The 15,638-nt window shown below is 44.3% G+C and overlaps 1 protein-coding gene across 4 annotated transcripts in view; it reads left to right on the top strand.

Moving 5' to 3' along the window:
- PTK2 (protein tyrosine kinase 2) overlaps positions 1-15,638 on the top strand; it is a 251,006-nt gene that overhangs the window by 18,884 nt on the left and 216,484 nt on the right. For 3 of the 4 annotated variants that reach the window (XM_081258093.1, XM_081258091.1, XM_081258092.1), the window contains exon 2: positions 11,642-11,738. The exons of the other annotated variant lie outside the window; for it this stretch is intronic. The gene's annotated coding sequence lies outside the window, so the exon portion shown is untranslated. The remainder of the gene's footprint in view (positions 1-11,641; positions 11,739-15,638) is intronic. 4 annotated transcript variants of the gene reach the window in all.

Below are 15,638 nucleotides of genomic sequence, written 5' to 3'. Positions count from 1 at the left end.
GAAGGGGACTGATTTGAAGCCCGTTTCTGAGTTAATCTCCAAGCCCCAACCAGGCAAATGACGGGGCAGGGCCGCGAGAGGGGTCCAGGGTAACTCGGACAGCTCCCAGATTTCTCCTGGGGTGACAAGTTCATGAAGCTCTCCTTGCTCTTGAGTTTACTAGGGATCGCAGTTGCTTTGAGAAGGAAACATTGTTTCCTAGGTCCATGAGCCCCAGAAATTCAGTTGTAAGCAGAATCGTGTGTAAATGTGTGTTGTTTTTCCCTGGGGAGAGAACTCTAGGGCTCTTGTTGAATTATTGAAAGGGAGCCCAGCACCCAGGGGGAGTGGCTCCTTGTTGTTAGATTGTATGCTTCTGGCACTCTGCAAAGGTTTAAGTTAATCATCCCAAATCACAGGGGTTTTACTTTAAATGTAATACATCCCAAACTGCCAGCTAAACCCCAAACACACGCAGCCCCTCCGAAGTGGAACTGTATCCCCAGCCTTCCCCTCCACAGACAAAACAAGACACGTTTTTGGTACCTAGAAGGCCGGCCAGGTGTGTGGGACTCCAACGGTCCTGGAATATTTTCAACATGCTATTGTACGTTAGAGCTGAAGTTTACATACTGTTAGGCATCTCTTAATAGTCACATGGCTGTGAGGGATGGACAGGTGTCACCTTTAAGTAGGATTTACTAGCACCAAAAATGAGTGTAGTTTCTTCCTAGGAATGTGTGACCTCAGGCCCCCAGCTAAATTAAGGCGGCCTAATCAGGCCGGAGGTTCTGAGGGCTCAGAGGTGACTTCCCAGGAGCTGTGCGCGGGCAAGACCTTTCCCTGGGCAAGGTTCATGCTTTATTGCACAAAGCCTGGAGAAGTTAATTATTATTTCTGTCATTACTAGGGAGTTCAAGGAATTATTGCCTTTAGATAGAAGATATATGTTGCCGCCACACGCAGTATAATTCACCACAAAACTGAAAAATCAGAATTTCTACACCAAAGTAAAGATGTCTCCAGAAGTGTGTCATCCTTGACACCTGTCCTAATGTTTTTATAAGGGACTTGAATAAAGATCAGGAGTCATGCTGGGAGTCAGCTCATTTTTAGAATCAGAATTTTAAAATATTTTGACAGGTTGTAATGAAGTGCTGAAATCAATAAGGTAAAGTTAAAATTTATCAGGAATAAATGTAAAACACAGACATAAATCAAAAAGAAGATCAACAGAGAAAGTTGAAGATGGGTGAAATGTGTCTTAACTGTACCTGTGTGTAGAAGACAGGGGGATTTAGTTGACTAAAACGGATTGTCAGACATTTCTGTAAAGGCACACAGTTTCCATAAAAGGAAATATCTTAGGTTTTTCAGACTAATAGGCAAAATCAAGGATATTATGTAAATACTTCTATAATAAGAGAGAACACAGAATTTCTACAACTTTTTCATGGACAGAATTCAAATTATAACGGAGTATAATTTTTTTTATAATACAGGTCCACTAATGAGAAGAATGGAATTCTCTTTTGGGGGAGGAAGGGGATAACATTTTCCTTAATTGGAGTTTTGAAGTCAGTGCTCCCTGTCATTGGAGTCAATTACCATACTCACCTCTTAATGCTGATCTGCCCAGGAGGTTTTATGTGTTTCACCTTTGAAAATGTCTTTATGCCGATAGGTACTCTCAGATCCTGATATCAGTGCAGGAGTATATCATTTTAATTGAGCATATTCATTGCTTGGAAGGCATTTATAGAATTCTGTTAGGTTCTTCTTGATATTTGCCTTTTAGCATGTCATTATATTGCAGATTAATCACTTCTAATTGATGGTTAGAGGGGGGCCTCAACTGCATAGTTATAAATGGATTTTGAAATATGTAAATTTTCATTATACTTGCATCAAGTTCAAAAAATGCTGCTGTAGCTTAAACTCAGAAATGTAACTGCTGTGAATTTGTGTGGGAATGGAAATCTCGCTTGTCGTTGTAACTTTTGATAGCACGGGGAGAGTGTAAAGAAGCGTGGTGTTACTTGTGATTCAAACACTGGCTGTCATTGAAATGACTTTAGTGCAGTAGAAGTCTCTCATATAAGCACTGTTGTGCCTTGTAATTTTAGGTTGAATTCATTAAGAAATATTATCAAGTCTTTAGCAACAGCTAATTTAATTGAATACAATTTTTCGATAACAGTGATAATTGAAGGAAGGTCTTTTTCAGAAAATTTTCAGTCATGGCTCTGAGGTCAACAAGTCACAACAAAACCTACCCCCAGTCATTAAACTGCTGTATGGGAGGACAAGTCAGGATATTTCAGTGAAGTTTGCTGTTGATGCTACTGGTTCAGTAACACATAACAGATTAAAATACTTTGCACAGAGTACGTGCCGATGAAGAACACAATGAATAACCATAGTTTAAATAACTATGTTTAAAAGCTTTACAGGTTTTAAAAGCTATACATGTACAGCTTACATTTTCATAATCTTTGTAAATTTGTCCAGCCAACCCTTCTTCTGCTTCCCATGTATTTTTTTTTTAAATATTTATTTACTTATTTGGCTGTGCCGGGTCTTAGTTGCAGTATGTGGGATCTTTAGTTGCGACATGTGAACTCTCGGTTGAGGCATGCATGCGGGATCTAGTTCCCTGACCAGGGATCGAACCCGGGCCCCCTGCATTGGGAGTGCGGAGCTTTAGCCCCTGGACCACCAGGGAAGTCCCTCCCCACGTATTTTTACTGTCATCATTTGTATTCCACTTCAGGTTGTACTAAATTAGTGTTTTCTCCAGTTCTTTGAAAATATTCTCACCCGTAGTTCCACATACACTATTCTTGGAGGCCAGTTCCTCAGTACCATTGGCTCCTTGAATAAATAGCCGAGCAGTGTGGGAACCATCTGTTGACGCATCAGCAGCCAAGGAAAGCCACCCAGAATCATTTGCCTTGTTCTTTAATTGATTATTGATGTTGTTTCCCATGTCCTCAACTCTTTGAGCAACTGTTCTTGCTGAAAGGCTGATAGTCTTAAGCAGGTTTGTTTTTTCTCAGCACATTTCTTTGGCCGTGCAAACATCCGTGTAAACTGAGGGACTGTCTAGGATCTTGAGCAGAGAAGTGGTGCGTCTGATTGAGAGTCCGAGTCACGTGCGGCGTTGGGAACAGGCGCTGGGGAGCCCAGGGCGGGAGCAGGGAGGCCGGTGCTGCGTGGGCGTGGCTGCTGCCGTCTTCGTGGCTCGGGTCAGCCTGGTGCCGGGGGATGTGACGCCAAGGGCAGTTTCGGGGTGTGTTCTGCAGGAAAAGGCGACCAGCTTGGGTGGGGAGCATGGGAGGAAGGGTTAGGGATGACACCCTCAGCAGTTGGCCGCGTGCGGAAGGGTCGTGTCGGAAGGCCACGCCTGAGCTTTGAGGGCTCTGCTGGGCATTTTACGCCGCTCTCTTTGGCGACGTTTCACTGCTCTGAGCGGGCTAGCGGCTGGTCCCAGCATACAGTGCCTCTGTCACGGTTTGGTCAGGAAAGCATAAGCCACTCTAGATGTTTCTTCAATACAGGAGCATCTGTTGCTGTAGGGCTGGCAGGGTTGAAGGTCAAGGAAGCAGCCATTACAGTGTGTGTGTCCCAGGAGCTCATCTGGAATCAACAGTGACCTGGACGGTTGGAGCCGCTGCTGCTGATCTCAGTGGTTGAAGCAGGTGGTTCCTGGGGTCTCCCTCTGGGGCCACTGGGAATTCTCTGTGGAAGCCACTCTAGCTCTTAGCTGCCACAGTTGGTGAATTCTTTTTTCTCCCTACGCCTCGACCTGCAGCTATGCTTCTGCCCACAGCTGCCTCCTGAGGGTACTTTTCTCGTTCATCTTACCAGCCTTGCACAAGTGCCTCTTATTAGTTACTCCAGCCCTGAGTTGTGGCAGGCGGGGGTTTGGGGAAACCCAGGTCTGGCTTCTCCTCTGTGATGCACAGGAGAAGGTGGAAGGTGGTGGCTGCGATGCAGTGTTGACAGTAGTCCGTCCAGGACAACAGCTGGGCAGCGGGTCTGAACTAGAGACACATTTTAGAGTTAGCAGGAGACAGCATTCAGAGTGAGCTTGCCTGGGAGGTAAGCACAGCCAAGAGGAGAACGGACAGAGCCCTGGGGGCTCTGGAATTGACTGGTTAGAGAGAGGAGGAGGTACCTGTGAGCTGAGAAGAAAGCAGGGGAAGACGGCATCCTGGGAGCCAAGAGTAGGGGAGAGGAAGTGACCGACTCTTGTCCGGTGAGGCCAGAGTACTGACCACTGGGTCGAGCAGTTTGGAGATTATTGGTGATCTTGGATAGAGAAATTTCTATGGAGTGGTGGGGGCCAAAGCCCGTGGGTTTAAGAGATAAAAAGAGTTTGTGATACTGGGTATATGGATGTGTGCTTGTTTATGGGATTATTTGCATAATAGCTGCTTTAAAGGCTTTGTGGGCTAATTCTACCATCTGTTTCATTTCAGTATTGACTTATCTTGATTTTCTTTTCCCATGGGAATCAAAGTGTGCCTGGCTCTTCCTATGCTGAATATATGTGGAGCACATCCTCCACATTTAGGGTATTTTGTTAGGGGCTCTTTGTCATATTTAAATCTGTTAATTTGGTGGTGGTTTGAATTCCAGTCTCCTTTCCTAATCCACCTGCTACTGTGTACTTTTCACTAAATAGCTTCTGCAGTTGCTCCATCCAGGTTTACTTTGCTGTCTCCAGGAGAGACAGGATAGTGTGCTTTACTCTTCCTTACCTAGATCTGGGACCCTGCACTTGCACACTGCTTCCATTGTGCAGGTAATGATGGTTTCTGGTTTCATCTGGGCCATTAATGTCCAAATGACTGTCCCTTGATCAGTTACCTCTCTTGGTCCCTACAGGAGATGCTCCTTCTAATTACTTCTTGAATTTGGTTCATAGGTCCTTCTTTTGGTGTCTCTCTCAGGTAGACAAAATGACCCTTAGATATACCGTAATAACCATTAGTTCTTTTGAGTATGATTGAAGGGTTGACTTGTCTTGAATATATTAACTGTGCCTATTAATTAATTTGAGTAGAATAGTGTTTTGTTAATATTTTTAAGCCTTTTGCACAGTAGAATTTTCTGGGAATGTTACAGTGCAAAGTAGAGCAGCGGTTAAGAGCATGGACTTTGGACAGATTTTACTTTGAGTCTCAGATCTGATCCTTGCTCCCTGTGTGATGGTGACGAGGTTGCTTAAACTCTAATTTTGTTATCTCATCTGTTAGGTAGAGATGATCATAACTCTCTTACAAATGTGGTATAACATAGTTCCTACATGGCTAGTCATATAAATAAATAAGGAAAGAATCAACTTTATGTTCAACAAATACAGTTCCTAACAATGTAGATATTTCTGTCGTGGGAATTTGAAGGCAAATTTTTTTTTTAAAGATTTATTTTTATTTATTTAGGCTGCGCCGGGCCTTAGTTGCAGCATGCATGCCGGATCTAGTTCCCCCACCAGGGATCGAACCCGGGCCCCCTGCATTGGGAGCGCGGAGTCTTACCCACCGGACCGCCAGGGAAGTTCCTGAAGGCTAATCTTAATCATTCTCCAATTTAGTTTGATCAGTTTCTCCAAGAACTAGAAGGCAGTTTATATTAATCATTTACTCTGCAGGCATAATAGGCGATCTGTTATGAGTGTTGTTGTTAATATTGTTTTTTCTGAATTTAGTAGCTTTACCTCTTCTTTCTTGTTAATGTATTCACTTATTCATTAGTTTAGTACCAGGCATCTCAGAGATGCCTGAGACACTGCATCCCAACCTGTGCGCAGCACCACAGTCTAGTATTAGAATATTTTTGGCTAGAAAATTAGTTTGAAGCATAAAGAAGCTTTTGGTTGCCCAGATGATTTTCATAATCATATTCACATTCTTTATATATTTTTGTTTTTTCAGAAAGTTACTTCTGACCTAATATTTTTTAGGATACAGGTTGCAGCTTGCCTACATACAAAACTGGTGGTAGACTGAGCTTAGAGGAAGGGCAGCCTGTGTGAAATGGTTGTATGTTTTGGACATTGGAGACCGTCACAGTTAACTTAAATTGTTACGATGTTGTGGGTTAAGAAATAGTGGGTTTTGGCCTTAGTTAGCACTTAGCATCAAAGACCAATTCTTCTCCAGGAGTTCAGCCTACATGCTTAATTCGAGCCAGATAACTTACAGTTTGTCATTGTGTCATGTTGAATGTTACTCAGCTTTAGGAAGAGTTTTTCTGCTGTGCTTGCTTTGGAAAGCCCAGATCACGTTCATTGTTTTAACAGTAATATTATCTGGTTAATTTGGGAAACCAAAATAGCATCATGATTTTAAAAGTGCTGTTAAGCTAGTGTTTGAATCCCTGATCTCTCCCTTGCTTGCTGTGTGACCTTGAAAATTTCTTAATTTCTTTCAGACTTAGCTTTCTTTTTTTTTTTTTTTTTTTTTTTTGCGGTACGCGGGCCTCTCACTGTTGTGGCCCCTCCCGCCGTGGAGCACAGGCTCCGGACGCGCAGGCTCAGTGGCCATGGCTCATGGGCCCAGCCGCTCCGCGGCACATGGGATCCTCCCGGACCAGGGCACGAACCCGTGTCCCCTGCATCGGCAGGCGGACTCTCAACCACTGCGCCACCAGGGAAGCCCCAGACTTAGCTTTCTTATGTGTAAAATGGGAACACTAATAGTAACCAGCTAGAGGCGTGAGGAGCTAGTACTTATAAAGCACTTAGGAGAAGGGCTGTCATTGTGTGATGATTAGGGTTGTTATTGAGACTTACTGAGAGATGGATGTTAGAAAGCTGGCCACGTTGGATTGTGCATTGAAGTGAGAACACTGTAAGCAAGATGATGGAAGGAAATATTTTACCTGTTAATGAAATACAGATTTGGAGTGTGAGACTGGTGGGAAATTTTAGCTTGTATGTTAGAAAGGCAAAGGTGAAGGTTCAGAGCAGCCCAGGTGTCTATTTATACCCATCATAAAACACACCATTCATGCCCAAAGTGTAGAGAGTATCCATCTTACAAATACCTTCAGGGACCTGGCAGTGTATTTTATTATATAGTGAGACAAGCTTAGTTTCTGTTTATCTGGAGCAAAAGATTTTATTTATGTATTTCAATTATACAGTTTGGGAAATATCTAGTTTTCTGCTCTATTTGAGCTAGTTCAAATTTTTATGCTTATATTTGATCAGTTTTGTAGTTAAAATGCATAGCTTCATATTCTTAATAAAGATAGATTGGCTCATGTGATAAACAGGAGTGCTGGAGCTCAGCATGCACTGAGTCTCCCACTGCTAACATGGCAAGTGAGCAGGCCTCCTGTTGCTTAAAACGAAATGTTGTTACTTACTTGAATTCTCCTTAAAATACAGTATGAAGCAAAGAGCAGTTATAAGGCACTCAAAAGCTAGTGTATCCATTCATTTATTCAGGCATTATCACTCATGCATCGAGTACATGTTTATTGATTATGTGCTCTACGTGCTGGATACAGTGTATACTGTTGGGTATACAGTGGTGAACAAAAACCAGACCTGGGGAGTGTTTTGCCTTTCACAGCAGGAAGAAAGCCAGTTGTCAGAGACTTGCATTTCAATGAATGAAGTTTTCAGGTTTGTACTCCTCTAATAGAAAAGAGGTCAAAAACAAACAAGAGAAGAAAAGGAAAGGCAGAGGGCCTCTAAAGAAGAGCACATGTGACTTACCTCCTGCCGCTGACTGGAGGTTTTTTTGACCTTAACTTTGGTTTTATTTAATAGTGTGTCGGTCCTGAGGCTGCAGAGCTGAAAAGGGCTGCCATTGTCCCTAGAATCTTGCTGTTTCGGTGGAGGGAGAGGCTGACAGATGGGTCGGATTTAACATCCACTCTAGTAAGCGTATTAAACCGGAAGCTACACCACACGGGTCCTTGGGGACAGGGCTGTGTCTCCCCTGTTGACTGATGTGTATTCCAGTGCCCGGTACCATGCATGGCATGTGTCAGTCCCTCCAGAGATCCCTCTGTCAGTGATGGGATGCTGGGGGCGTGCAGGAGAGAGGGGCGTGGCTCCCTGCAGCTGTGCATCCTGGTTCAGCCAGGGCAGGAATATCCAGGTGGAGAGACCTGCAAGTGGCATAGAGGTGTGAGGGAGGGCACATGTGTTCTGTAAACTGGAAGTAGTTTACCTTTGCTGGAGTGTAGGATTCCTAGGAGACCAATGTTGAGAGATGTTAGGGCTCTGGAGAGTCAGATTGGGCTCGATCCGTAAGGGCCTCATGTCATAACGTGCGGGAGGCCAGATTCCCTAACGCCAGGCTGACACTTCTCATATTACACAGTGCATGCCATGTCAGAAAGCATCATCAGGGGGCTTCCCTGGTGGTGCGGTGATTGAGAGTCCGCCTGCCGATGCAGGGGACACAGGTTCGTGCCCCGGTCCGGGAGGATCCCACATGCCGCGGAGCGGCTGGGCCCGTGAGCCATGGCCGCTGAGCCTGCGCGTCCGGAGCCTGTGCTCCACAATGGGAGAGGTCACAGCAGTGAGAGGTCCGCGTACCGCAAAAACAAAACAAAACAAAAAAGCATCCTCATGTCTTGGGGTGCCAATCCATTAGTGATAACCTGCCTATTGAAATTCTGTAAGCCATTGGTGAACTTTTCATCTTTTGGGGAGGATGAGGATATAGAATAAGTATTTGTTTTCTCAGAAATAAAAATAGTTTAAAGTCTTGAAGGCCAAGCATAGTCTGTATGTCTTTGACTTCTAGTTCCCTAGAAGAATGCCAGGTATGTAGAGTAGGTACTCAGTACGTGAATAAACGCAAAAAGACCTTTGCTCTCATGTGCACTGCTGTAGCAAGCATTACACTGGGTTCTGGAAAGCGATCGCTGAGAACTGGCCCTCTACAAGGTCTCCAGGCCAGTGAGGGGCAGAGAGAAGCAAGTCATTGGTATGCGACAGTAGGTGAGTACCTTGTAGAGGGACGTACAGGGTAGTGTGATGGATAGTCACCTTCCTTTGACCGCTGAATCCCGTGTTCTTAGTTCTTTTTATGCCTGCTGCTCATTTTCCCCATGCTTTCCGATAGCCTTTTAGTAAATCTTCCACAAGGTCAGTCACATGGACTCTTCACATCCTCTTTCTGGGGTACGACTTCCTGGAGATCTCTGTTTTCTTCTTTTCTGAGCTGGTCGCTTCTTCCACCTTTTCCTGTGGTGTTGCCCCTGGACGTTCCTTTGCTCTCATCCTTTGGTTTTTCTCCAGAGTTGAGTTTCATGTTTGTGGTATCACTTGTGTATGTCTTTCTTGACTGACTTCTTCGTTTGGGTGGAGCACACCATACAGAGGTGAATCACTTTAGAAAGGTGGACCGGTGTCTTTGGGCAGGTGCGGCAGCCTTCCTTCCACGTTCCTTCTCATGAGCCACGTTGCTCCGACTGTCCTCTCCTGCCGCACAGCTCCCGTTCTGGAATCTCCTTTCACTGTCATCCTGAAGATGCCCTCATCTCTTCATCGAAGCTCGTGTTTGTCCATGACTTCCTCCTACCTTGTTATGCTCACATTTTGGTGCAGGACTTTCTCCAGTGGCTGCCTGAGGTAGGATGCTTAAGAGGCAGAAAGTTTGAGAGTGAGCACGATGGAGGAGGTGATTGGTGGTGTGGCCGGTGTGGAGTTCTGTGTTGGCATCCCTCTGCTCCATTGCCTCCTGTGCGCCATGGTACTGGCTTTCAGGTCAGAAGCTTATTCTAATGTTTTATTCTTTGCATGTAACTTTTTTCCTTTCCATCTTTAGAAGCTTGTAGGAATTAAAAAAAATTGTCCAAGTCTTTTTAAATGTCATGAAGTGCGGGTCTCTTTTCATCTACTGTTCTGCTTATTTAGTGGGGACCTTCATTCTGGTAACTTATCCCTCAGTTATGGGAAAATTTTTTCAAGTTATTGTGCTGAAGATTTTCTCCCTTCTGTTTCCTTGTTCTGTCTTTCTGGAAGTCTTGTTATCCACAACTTGGGTGTTAGAGACGAGTTCTGTAATTTTCTTATACTTTCAGTCCAGTATACTTTTCTTCCCACCTTCCCTCCCTCCCTTCTCCTTGCCTTCCTCCCTCCCTCCCTCCCTCCCTTCCTCCCTTTCTTCCTTCCTTTTTATTTTGGTTTCAGGGAGATGTCTTCAATTTGACTTCACCTTCTTCTTTAGTTTTTTATTTCTGTGCTCAGGTTCTTTAATACCCAAGAGTACTTTTTTTGTTCTTTTAAAAGAATATCCTGGGCTTCCTTGGTGGCGCAGTGGTTGAGAATCTGCCTGCCAATGCAGGGGACACGGGTTCGAGCCCTGGTCTGGGAAGATCCCACATGCCGCGGAGCAACTGGGCCCGTGAGCCACAATTACTGAGCCTGCGCGTGCGATAAAGAGTGGCCCCCGCTTGCCACAACTAAGCTCTCGCACAGAAATGAAGACACAAAACAGCCATAAATAAATAAATAAATAAAATTTAAAAAATAAAATAAAATATTTATTAAAAAAAAAAGAACATCCTGTTTCTGTTTATTGATTGCAGTGTCTTCTTATCTCTAGGTTATTGATTGTATATAGTTTCTGTTTCTTTCAAGTTATTTCCCTCCTTGCTTCCTTCCCTCCCACCCTCCCACCCCTGTCCTTCCGTCTGCCGTGGACTGGGCCTTTTGACTTTTACATCGGGATATTCTGGGTGGGCCATTTGTTGGGGAATCCCCAGTGTATCTTTAGGTCTTTCTCCTTGGCCTGATCAGATTCCCCAGACTCTTATCTGTAGAATTTTGGGGACTGAGTGGGTGGGTGGTGGGAAGCTGAAGCATCCACCATTGAGTTATGCACGCTGATGAAATCCGCCTGTGTTAGTGCCGCTGGACAGGGGGACTTCAGTCCAGAGACGCTCTGCTTTTTCCAGGGAGTGGCCGTCCGGTCTGTGTCAGAGATGGTGTTGAGGTTCTGGCTGTGGCTTAAGCAGCTTCCCCTGCTCTGTGTTCAGGCCCCACCTTCATCGCCGCCAGTCGTCTGCACTGTTGCTGCCAGTTCTGAGCCTTCTGGGATACCGATGTGTAAACGGAATTGGGTCTTAGTGTTTTCCACTGCTGGCTTAGGATCTGGCTGCCTTGGCCTGCTGAGTCATTTACTATGCTTACAGTCTTTCATAGTTGCCGTTTCCTCCAAGTTTTTTTTCTTATTTGTTTTGTTTTGGTCTTTATCTTCCATGTGAGAAACTTTTCTCACAGCTTCCAGAATTCTCTTTCTTTTTCTCCTTTCAGTTCTGCCTGAGCTATGTTTTGTTTTTAAATTTTTTTTGTATCTCTTTCGTATGATTTTGGTGGGAGAGGATGAAATAGATGTATATGTTGTTGGTGATCTCACCCTGAACTTATTCGCTCACTTTGTGCCTCATTAATATATGCTTGTTGATATGTTTTAATAGTTTTCAGTTTTCCACATGTATCTTCTTAACTGGAATGTAGGTTTGAAGGCAGGGACTTGATGACATGTTTTTATCCCTCATTCCAGGTCTGGCACGGCATGCGTGGTAGGTATTGAAGCTGACTGTGAGGGGATGAACACAATAGAGCTTTGAAAAAGTGGTGGCGAAGACGGTTTTATAAATGCACGTTGTCTTTTCTTGTCAGGTTCTTTCTGACCGCTATGGAAAGAGGAAAGAGAAACTAGGAGTATTTGTAAATCATCGTTTGGCTTCGTCACAGAGTTATGGTAGCCTTCTGAACTGTGAGTCTGATTCTCTTGCTACACTTGTGTCTTGGTGTTTTGTTTTGCTTTGATTTTTCTTTCCCCTGTCTTAGGGTTTCTTTGACACACAGTGGAAACAAACAAAAGGTAGTGAATTTTGCAGAGTAAGTGAGAGAAAAAACAGAAGTTATTTAGTACCTTCTCTGTGTAGATACTACGTATATATTTTTGCTGAGATAGTGTAATAATAATGATATTACACAACAACAACAACATCGCATGCTTTAGAATAGTGCCTGGTGCCTTGTAAACACCAAGTCATAGCTGCCGACGGGTCCTCACAATAACCCCGTGAGTGAGGTGGCTCCTCTCCCCTCTTTCACATCTGCATAACTTAAGTACAGAGAGGTTAAAGGTTACTAAGCTAGAAAATGCAAAGCTGGGATTCGGACTCAGTCTGGTTCAGAGCTGGTGCCCTTTACTCTGGTACCTGATTCTCATGGGCTCTGGATTCAGATGGCAACTTAGCTACTTACTAGCTCTTTACTAGCACCTTCCAGGGTGGTGAGAGGTGTGTAAGGTGCTCAGCACTCACAGATGTTAGCAGTTATTCCGTGGGGGTTTTCCCATTTTAATGAGAGGAAGACTGGGCTCTTTGTAATTTGTAACTTCGGAATTTGTTTCATGCTCCGCCGCTGGGAAGTTGTAAACTTGAGATTCTATCCCAGTTTGTCATTTCCAAAGACTGCTCTTTCTGGTCAGTTTAGTGGGTAAATCAAGGACAGACAGTTGGTAGACGATTCATACATCTCTCCTGGGGTATTGGCCTTGGTAATAAGCACTTTGTTGTACCAATATGTTGTGTCGGTAAAAGTCTCGTGAACTTGGACTTCATGGCTTCAGTATTCATGACAGTTTATAACTGTGTTGAGTTTCACTTTGGCCAGTGTCCTTGTCTTGGATGTGCAAGTGGCAGGGCCCTGGTTGTTTTTCCATTTCCTTCTGAAGGTCAGCTCACTTTCCTCCTTTGTTCTCTTTCTTCCCAAGCCACTTCTGTTTCTACAGAGGCTAGGTATTAGGGAAGGGAAATTATGTCATGCAGTTTCAATTTCCTAGCAAGGCCCGGAAGTCTTACTCCTGTTTTTCCAATTCCCACTGCTCTTTATTGGCTGCCAGAGGAGCCTCTTCTGCATGGCTGTGCCAGGTGTGATTGTGTCGCAGGTCATGCGGTGACAGCCTTGTTTCATTCCCTCCCCCCAGTCCAGATTATATGTTTCTTCCTGTAACTGTAACATTTATTTGGGTGAAAGTCTGTTTCCTAGAGTCTTCGAAATAAAAAAGATTTTATTTCACCTCTGCATCTTTTCTGCTTGACCCGTAGGTGGTTTTTGCTAAATGCTGAATGAAGGAATATTTAATGCTTGACACAAAATAAGTCCTCTTAGTAGATCCAAACAAGAGGCAGAATATCAAGTGTAGCTTTCCAGCAGCATTAGCGCTTAAAAATATCTCATCTTGGTACAGCACAAGACGGTTACATGAGGGGGCAATATTCAGTAGAAGTTACTCAAACATCTTCTTGATCTAATACGCAGTGGAAGAAAAGCCTGGCGGGAGGGTGGTGAGATGCCAGGCGCGCTCCTGATGGACCAAGAGCCTCTGCCCCAGCTCCGTGGAGCTTTTAGCGCCAAGACATAATCCACTGATTCTGCGTTGGCTCTTTTTTTTTTTCTCCCCCAGTATTTGAAAATATATAAGTCTAGGAAAATAACCTTCTAACCAGTGTTCCTGTAGTTGTTTCCCCCAGCTCCAGACAAACGGTCAGACCACATGAGTAATTCTGGCCGCCCCCAGAGTGAGTCCAGAGCTGTGATGCTGAGGCCCAGGCCCCTGGATCTACCCGAGTGCCCCATCATAAGCCCCTGGGCTGCCTGAGCCCCTGCAGAACGGCTCTGCTCCCACAGCTGCTTTGCCAGAGCTGGCTCTCAGTTCTTGCTGTGTTTTGGGGTGTTGGGCTAGAAGGCAGGGACTTGGGATGGAGGAGTTTACAACCGCAACCCTAAGAAAGCAAAGCAAAGTTTTGGAGGAGCGGAGTTGCTGAAATATGTGTGGAGATCATTTTCAGGGTTAATGGTTTGTGGGAAGGTGGTAGACAGAAGGAAGGCTGCCTTGAGACCCTCTGAAGACCCCCATTTTGTGAATTAAGACATCTTTTAAGCATCTCATGCCCCCCTCCTGGAGGCCCCTCCTGGAATCCTCCGCTTTAGACGTTTCTTTTAGCGTTTGCATCCATGTTTCCTAACTATATTTCTGTACTAGTCAGGAGTCACTGATGCATCAATTATAGAAAAAGTTACATTTTCAACTTCGCTATATAGTTAAATCACAATTTTTGTTTAGACCCATAATTTAGTTTTTAATTTTTCTTGACTTTGTAAACATTGCTCACTGTTGAGCCAGTTAATTCAGTGTGATTATGTTTCCTTTTTTGTTCAACTTTTTGTTTTCCTGCTTTCTTGGACCTCTAATGGCCACATTTTTTTCCTGTTTGCTTAATATTCTTAAGTCTGACTAAGAGTTCTCACCTCCTCTACTAGCTCTGTAAGTAAGGCTGATCAAGTATTTTAATTCTGTCTCACCCCCGGGCACACCTGCCCTTTCCCTGCCTCCTCTGGACAGATATTCCTCCTGCCTGCTGGGAACGGTGCCCGGGTTGAAGAACATAAGGCAGATGGGGCAGGAGCAGGGAGACAAGGTAGAAACGTTGAGGGAGAAAAGTATGGTGGGAACTGCAGAGGGAGGGGAAGACTGTCTTCCTGGGGGAGCCTGCAGGGAAAGATAAGGAGGGCTGGCTGTAGCTGGGGAAGGGCATTCTAGGTAGAGAAAGTGCAAGAATCAGCACAGAGATGGACCTAGATTGTACAGAGACTGTACATATTAACTGAGTTACAGACTCTACCCTTAAGAGATTTAAACAGGTTTACATGGGAAATGTGATTCAGATTGTTAAACGTCTGATGTAAATTTTTAATGTTGTCCTAAAACCTGAGCATAGGACATATCAGGACACTTGAATCCAAATGATCATCTTAAACTGTTGATTTTATGTATTGATTCATGGAAAAAAATCCTTATAGAGCACCTGTCACAAAAAATAAAATTGGCATCTGGCTGTCCAAACCAATCATTGGCGCCGGACTGTGCTGAAGCTACGCTCCATTTGTCAGGCAAGAACAGGGCATTTAAGAAGCTGTTCCAGAAGCTGTTCCACATTTGGCTGCACTGGGAATGTGGCAAGCAGAGTGGGTGGAAAATGTCACTGAGGTGTGTAAGCACCAGTCTAATTTGTATGGCATAGCTATAGCATCCTGGAGGAAAGTAAGCCGTTCATGATGAGGTCATGCGAGACCAAGGGTGATTAGATTAGATGCTTTTGCAAAGAAGTGTCACTGCATTTGAAACGCTGAGGCAAGATCATAAGAAATAAGGTCCACAGAGGCTTTCATGATTGCCAGCTCCAGGGCACCTCTTATGTAAACACCTGGTAGTTTTCATGTGTGGTCGGGACCCTGCACCTGCATTTAGTTCAGTGCATCCAATGTGTGCACGTTACCTGCTGTGTGAGCCTCCAGTTTCATACGCACAGCTCTGTGAAGAGTGCATCTTTATCTTTCCAGTCTCACATTGTGATTCAGGAACTTTTGGGTGAATGTAATAATCATAATAGCTGCCACTTATGTGTCAGTTGTTGTGTGAGTTAGAATATTATTTAATTTTTTATAGTAATTCAGGAAGGTAGCATTTATTATTCACGTTTTGTAGATGAGAAACGGGACTTAGAGATGTTAAGAAACCTGCCCAAGGTTTCATATGGTGCTTATCAAGTTTTCAGCTTCCTTTGCAGTAAGTCTTAGCCCTTGTGCTCCTGCACGTGGGTCA

Source organism: Mesoplodon bidens (assembly GCF_964165515.1).
Source record: "Mesoplodon bidens genome assembly, chromosome: 16".
Lineage (NCBI taxonomy): Eukaryota > Metazoa > Chordata > Mammalia > Artiodactyla > Ziphiidae > Mesoplodon > Mesoplodon bidens.
The sequence above is the reverse complement of the archived record's forward strand: the minus strand, read 5'-3'. Positions and strand labels throughout refer to the sequence as shown.